Below are 7,819 nucleotides of genomic sequence, written 5' to 3' on the forward strand. Positions count from 1 at the left end.
ATGTAGCGCTTTCTTTTAAAATAAATCTCCACCAAAATTAAAGGACCCCGGTACATGTCATATTGGAAATGTATTCATTGTTAAAGCATTATGTGATTTGGGTGCTAGTGTTAGTGTAATGTCATCATCTGTGTGTTCATGGCTTAATATGGGTAATTTAAAATTTACTAACATTACTTTGCAAATGACAGACCATTATGTTAAATACCCCTTAGGTATTCTAGAGAATGTTCTTGTTAGAGTTGGTAAATTTTTTATCCCTGTTGATTTTGTTATTTTAGACATGGTTGAGGATACACAAAGTCCAATAATATTAGGTAGACCTTTCTCCACACTGCAAGAGCCATTATTGATGTCAAAAATGGAATTTTCACACTCTTTGTTGGGGATGATAATATTACATTTAATTTAGGGAGGGTGTTGAAAGTTCATATGTTAGAGGAAACTTGTTGTAGTATTGATGTTATTGATATTATTTGCGATTATAGCCTACCACAGGTCCTTGCATGGGATCCCTTGGGGGAAGTTCTTTGTGGTGATTTTACTGTAGGTGATGCTGTTATTTAGAGCAGTGAGGGGGATGTTATTGGTGAGAAATCTCTCGCACATGAACAACCTGACCCTAAGGAGAGCAAGAAGGTAGTAAAATTAGTTTAGGAATCGAAACCTACAGAGGTTAAGAAACATGAACTAAAACCTCTCCTTTCTCATTTAAAATATGTATTTATGGATGATTAGGAATTCCACACCATGATCATTAGTATTGCACTTGATGATGCACAAACTTCCCAACTTCTGATCAAGAGGTTCTTCAAACCCACAAAAGAGAAATTAGGTACAATATTGATGATCTCAAGGGTATTAGCCCTGACTTTTGTATGAACATGATAATTTAGAGGACAATCACAAGCCATGTATTTAACCCAAGATCGAGGAGGTTGAATCCTAACATGTAGGAAGTAGTCAAGAAAGAGATTATGAAATTACTTGATGCAGGTATTATCTATCCAATTTTTGACTCAAAGTGGGTGAATCCTGTATAGGTAGTTCCTAAAAGGGGTAGGATGATAATAATAAAAATGATAAAAATGAATTGATTCCCACTAGAACTGTAACAGGATGGCGTATGTGCATTAATTATCATAGATTAAATATTGCCACCAAGAAAGATCATTTCCTTATCCCTTTTATCGATCAAATGTTGGAATGGTTAGCTAATCATAAAAATTTCTGTTATTTGGATGGGTACTTGGGATTTTTCCAAATTCTAATTCACCTTGAGGATCAAACAACATTTACATGCCCTTATGGTAATTTTGCATATCGCAGGATGCTCTTTGGTTTATGTAATGCCCCTGTTACTTTTCAACGTTGCATGATGAGCATTTTTTCTAAATTTATAGAGTCTATCATGAAATTCTTTATGGATGATTTTAGTGTGTATGGGTCTTCATTTGATACATGTTTATCTAATCTCACTAAAATTTTGAAAAGATGTTAAGAATGTAATTTGGTCTTTAATTGGAAAAATTGCCACTCTATGGTGACAGAAGGTGTAGTCCTCGGTCACATTGTATCTAATAAGGGTATACAAGTGGATAAAGCTAAAGATCTGTGATGGAGCAATTACCTCCACAAGTTGATGTCAAGGGGGTTAGGAGTTTCTTAGGTCATGCAGGGTTTTATTATAGCTTTATCAAAGAATTTTCTAAAATTTCTAAACCACTAACTCAACTTTTACTCAAGGATATATGCCCCATTTGATTTTACTGACGAGTGTCTCGAGGATTTTAATAGGATTATACAGGCTTTGATTTCGGCATCTATCATATGTGCTCCCGATTAGGATCTCCCATTCGAGATTATGTGTGATGCTAGTGATTTTGCAGTAGGAGCCTTGCTAGGACAAAGAGCGGACAAATTAAAGTTTTGCATGCTATTTATTATGCAAGTAAAACTTTGGATGAAGCCCAAGTCAACTATGCCACTACGGAGAAGAAGCTTCTTGCTCTAATTTATGCTTTAGAAAACTTAGATCATATCTAGTTGGTTCTAAAATTATTGTGTTTTACTGACCATGCAACTTTGAATACGTTATAGCCAAGGAAGAAACAAAGCCTAGGTTTCTCCGTTGGGTTCTCTTGCTTCAAGATTTTGATGTGGAAATTAAAGATAAAAAAGGGAGCAGAGAATGTTGTTGCAAATCACTTGTCGAGGATCGGGTATGATGAGATAAGGATTATCTTCCTATAGATGATTCTTTCCCTGATGATCCTTTTTTGTTTCGTAAATGTGTAGACGGACTTTTTCGCAAGTGTGTTCCAAATGAGAAGTTCACGGTGCACTTACTAGATGCCACAACTCACCCTATGGTGGACATCATGGCCCCACTAAGACACTGGCAAAGATTAATGAGTCGGGTTTCTTTTGGCCTACCATGTTCAAGGATGTTCACTCTTTTATTCAAACTTATGAGTCTTGCCAGAGGAATGGCAATATCTCGCGATGGCATAAGATGCCTCAAACTGGTATTTTGAAAGTTGAAATTTTTTATGTTTGGGGTATTGACTATATGGGACCTTTTTCCTTTTCAAAAGGGAATCACTATATCCTTTTTGTCGTTAATTATATATCCAAGTGGGTTAAAGTCATTGCCACACCTACCAATGATGCTAAGGTGGTCCTAATCTTTTCAAGAAAACAATTTTTCCTAGATTTGGTGTCTCGCGAGCCGTTATTAGTAATGGAGGATCTCACTTTAATTAGAGGAAGTAGATACTTCTCAAGAAGTATGATGTTTACCATAAAATGAGTTTAGCTTACCATCCCCAAACTAGTGGCCAAATTGAGGTTTCTAACCGTGAGATTAAGGCTATTCTAGAGAAGATAGTAGGAAATTTTAGGAAGGATGGCATAAAGAACCGCATTTAAGACCCCCATTGGTACTTCCCCCTATAGACTTGTGTATATAGGAAAGCATGTCACCTCCTGGTGGAATCAACGTATAAACCTTATTGGGAAATTTAAGAGCTCAATTTGGATGCCAAGTTAGTGGGAGAGAAGAAGCTTCTATATATAACTTAACCAATTAGATGAATTAAGGATGATGGCCTATGATAGTGCACGTGTCTACAAGGAGAAAACCAAGAAATGGCATGACAAGATGATCCTTCTGAGGGAACTCGAATAGGGTGATAAGGTTTTTTTTTATTTATAGACTTCAAATTTTCCCTAGAGAGTAGAAGTGAAGGTGGTTAGGTCCTTTCACTGTGAAAAGGGCAAATAAATTCGATTCCGTGGAATTATATGATGAGAATGGTGGTGTTTTCAAGGTAAACGACCAAAGATTGAAGTTATATCATGAAAGAGCTATGATAGGTGCGGTTGAATTACTTCACTTAATCTATTCCACCTCATTTTGATTTGCATATGGTAAGAAGGTCGTGCGGGACCAAGATTATCCAGCGCTTTACGAGAGGCAACCCATATTTACTTGCTATATAGAGTAGTTTTTTCCTTTTGTATTTATCATATAGATAAGAGAGGAGGGAATTTGGAGTGTTTTGTACATGTTTGGAGCAAAAAAAAACATAAGAGTTGGCCAAATTTTGAAAAGAAGAAAAAATCAACGAGCCAATGCAAAAGGCGCACCCAACCGAGCGCGAGAGCATGACTTCAGACATGAAGAAATGGCCCGACCAAACGCAAGAATGACACTGATTACGAGGCAAATTTTCCCATTCAGGCAAATGGCGCCCGACCTGGCGCGAGATTAAGGCTTGAAAAGAGAGACTTCTCGCCTGACCCTTCGAGATCGCACCTTACTGGGAGCGAGAGAAGAGATGAAAAGTCGAGCTTAAATCGCCCGACCGGTTGTGGAAAGAGCAAAAATGCAATGGAAGAAATTTCCCTACCGGGCGCAAGCATTACAATCAGAGATTCTCAAATCGCGTGATCGGGAGAGCTGGAGCCCGACCAGGCGCGCCCCTTTTTCTTTTGAATTTTTTTTTTTATTTTCTCCTTCCCTTTTCTTTGTTCTTTCTTCTTTTCTCCTTCCTCCTCCATACTTTCTCTCTCGAAAACCTTAAGCTTCTCTACCTTCTCTCTAGGATATCTCCTCCGTTTCTCACCCAAACTAAAAGATTTTACATATTCTTCTTTCTTTCTTCACTTCTTTACATATACACTAATTTTGGTTGATTTTGAAACAAAAATTTTGTAGACCCACCACCATGAAAAGTAAAAGGGTTAGAACACAACATGGTGGTAGTGGTGGTGGTGGGCGTGGTTCAAGCTCAAGGGTGCCAATTGACGAGGCTCTACTATTGGATGAGTGGTCGAAGATCGAGATCCTGTCACAACAACAACGGACCAGTCTGATGAACGTCTACGACCTGGAGGTAAATTCTACTTAGCATTTACACCGAGACACTCTAATTACTTTAGGTGTCTATGAGCATGTTAGGAGGTTTATGAAAAACATTAGTATGAGGAAATTTTTTTTGATTTGCATTATCATACATATAGAGAATTAACTTGTGAATTATTGTCTTCTTAGAATGTAGTACATATCCTACATATCCTACGTTAGAATGAACTAATTTGCATTTTTGTTTGAATAATAAAAATGTTGATTCTTTAACATATGTCAAATTTGCAAGAGTATTTGAGCTTGGTCCTCATCCCCCTACTCCAGTGCATGAGAACTATAAAGCTGAAGATGTGTATTTTGCTTTCACAGACAAACCTTTCCCTAATACTCAGAATGCTAGTTCACTCCCTTTCCACCACCCTGTCCCAAAAATCTTTCAAAGATTTTCCGATACTTGCTTTTTGGCCCGTCACGAGCCCCATAATGCCCAAAATTTAGAGCTAACTATCTTAAGGAATTACATGTTTGGTTATGATAGATTGAACATTTATAAATTTATTATTAACCATTTTAATTAAAAGGCATGCCAATGCTTCTGATTCTAATGTGAAACCCCTATTCACTTTGGCGGTCGAATTACTAGGATAACGATTAGAAGGGCGGGGTTTAGTGAGACTAGCTACCAGGGGTCGACCAACTATGGGGGAGCCACATATCTTAACTTGTCTTATTACCAGTACCAGAATTAAGTTAAGTATAACCACCGCAAGGTCCTATAGTGGCACGTGAAGGTAGGGAAGGATTATAGACCAGTTTTCACTCTTGTTGACCCAGACTTGACCGTATTCCGTGCAGGGCAGCATTCCTACACCTATGACCTTCTACTTGCGTAGGCCCAACCACATCCACATGTGCCTCATCCACCTCCTCCCCAGCCTAGGCCGGACCCCGAGACAATTTGGGACCAATAGATTATAAGTCAGGTCATAAGTAAGATAGAGGCGACCTAAGGGAAGCTTAGGTTAGAGGTGGGGGATATTAGGCGGCTAGTTGGTTCCCTTGATCAGAGGATGGGTTATGTTGAGAGGAACATGGGCACGGGACTTTTCCCGATGTACAACGATAATTCTCGTCATGGTGTTTTCCATGTTGACACCCTTTACCCCGATTGGTTCTAGCCTACACCCTAGGGATATGTGGATCCCGACTCCCACGGTTTTTACAGAGACTACTCCTTATTCTCTAGCTACAACCAATACTTTCCTTTTGGGGGGGGATGGGGAGTTAATGTTAACACTAACTACTTTGATGGGATTTCATCTAGTGCATGGGGTAGTGGTGGAGGATTTGGAACGATGGATGAGGATGGTGATGATTAGCCATGCTGCGGGTAATTCCCGAGCTAATGAGGAAATTATTTGATTTCAGCTTGGGGGAGATTTTTATTACTTAAGGTATCTTATTTCTTCTCTCTCTTTTTGTTTTGATTTTTGGTGTGTTTAGTATAGATTTATTGCTTTGAAAAAAAGAAAAAATACAAAAAAAAAAAAAAATTAAAAAATAAAAAAAAATACAAAAATACAATCCAATGAATGATAAATCATGCTTTCATGTGCCCCACACATGAAAATTGTTCTAATTCTTGGTATATGATGATGAGTATGTATTGTGTATATATTAGACATGATTTGATGTTTGTTGGCTTTGATACCTTAATATTAGTCAACTTCATCCAACTATTTGTGGATTTGGTGCTTGACTAGTTGATTTGGTTAGGAATTGTGTGTTAGTTCCTGGTATGTCGATGAAGTTGAGTATTGGATTATAACTTTGATTAATGTTTGTATGGATCATATTATGCACATTAAGGAGGACGAAGGCATTTGTTCTTGTAGGTAGCTGTAGGCGTCGTTCGAAGTGCGCCTACGTTACGCATGTTGTGAATATGCTTGGCACTCATAGGAAGTAGGAATTGACATAATACGATTAGGGACAAGGAAAGTAAGAAGCGGGCAACAAGTTTTTAAGGAACTTGTAAACCGTTCACGGATCATAAAAGGCAACCACAATTAAGGGACAACGATAGGCAACAACGATTGACCCGTGAAGGTAAATTGGGGTTTAATCTCAAACTATACCCCATCGAGAGCTGGAGTGGGAGTAAGGTGTGGAAAATCTGTATGCTTTGGTTGTGAGTTATCACTATGCTTCTTTGGAGCCGTCATATCTGATTCTGGATCTAATGATACCTCTGAATCGCTAGAATCAGTTGGAGGATCTCGGTGATTATTAGTATCACCAGAATCCGCAAGAATTTGCTTGTAGAAATTCTTCTGTATATGGAAGTATCGTTCGATCTCAGGATCGAATGGGATGTACCCTGATCTGGAACACCTGGGCATAAACAAAAAAAAACTAAAAGAAAATATGAGACTTGCCTCAAAGAACTAACGTTCTCTGAGACAAAAAGAAATAACCTAGACTACAAAAATAATCAGAAATAAAAATAAAATTGTTTCCCCGGCAACGGCGCCAAATTTTGACAGGCTAAAGTCGTATCACCTAATCAAAAGTAATTCCTAAAACCACTAACTTATAATAGATCGGGAAGTAGGGTCGAATCCACAGGGAAACTGGTCTTTCTATTCCTAATTAATTCAAGCAATCTACATTATAAAGTAACCAATATATAAATTTGGATATAAAACTAAACTACGGAGATTAAGAGTAAAGAGAAAACAATGAATAAAAGATCTAGGGCATAGGTTCACCAATAAATAATATTCGGGGGTAAAGCATAATAATCAATCAGCAATGCATAAATTAATCAGATCATAAAGGGCTTTCGCTACGTATTACAATCACACAATTAATTTAACGGCATTAAATCTCATCTCTCGAATCTCGACTAAACCATTTATAAATTAACCTGCGTATTGAAACTAGACCTAAACATCAATTCTCATCTCTCGAATCTCGAATCAGTATTGTCAAACTCATGCATAAAATATCTGCGCAAATCTAGTCACAGAGCATTAAATTAATCAATAGGAAATTAATCTAGAATTGACAATTAACAACAATAAATTACCCCTTCATATTATTTATGGATCCCCATAAACCCTAGAAATAGAACTACTCCCGCATAATTAAATCTAAACTAGTCAAAGTAATAAAGCAAGACATGATCAAAGGAATAAAATAAATAACTAAGATTAACATAATAGAAATCGTTACCAAAGAAATATGGAATTAAGAATAGAGTTAAGAACAAAGTATATGAGAAAGAAACTAATCTAAAAGCTAAGTAGAGAGAGAAAATCTAAGAAAGGATTTAGAAAGAGTGAAAAAGATACTAAACTCGCTTAATGGAAAAGTATTTATATTAAGCAAGAATCCTAAACTAAAACAAACTTAAACAACGCTAATCGTCTCCTAATAATAACA

Source organism: Chenopodium quinoa, unplaced genomic scaffold (assembly GCF_001683475.1).
Source record: "Chenopodium quinoa cultivar QQ74 unplaced genomic scaffold, ASM168347v1, whole genome shotgun sequence".
NCBI lineage: Eukaryota > Viridiplantae > Streptophyta > Magnoliopsida > Caryophyllales > Amaranthaceae > Chenopodium > Chenopodium quinoa.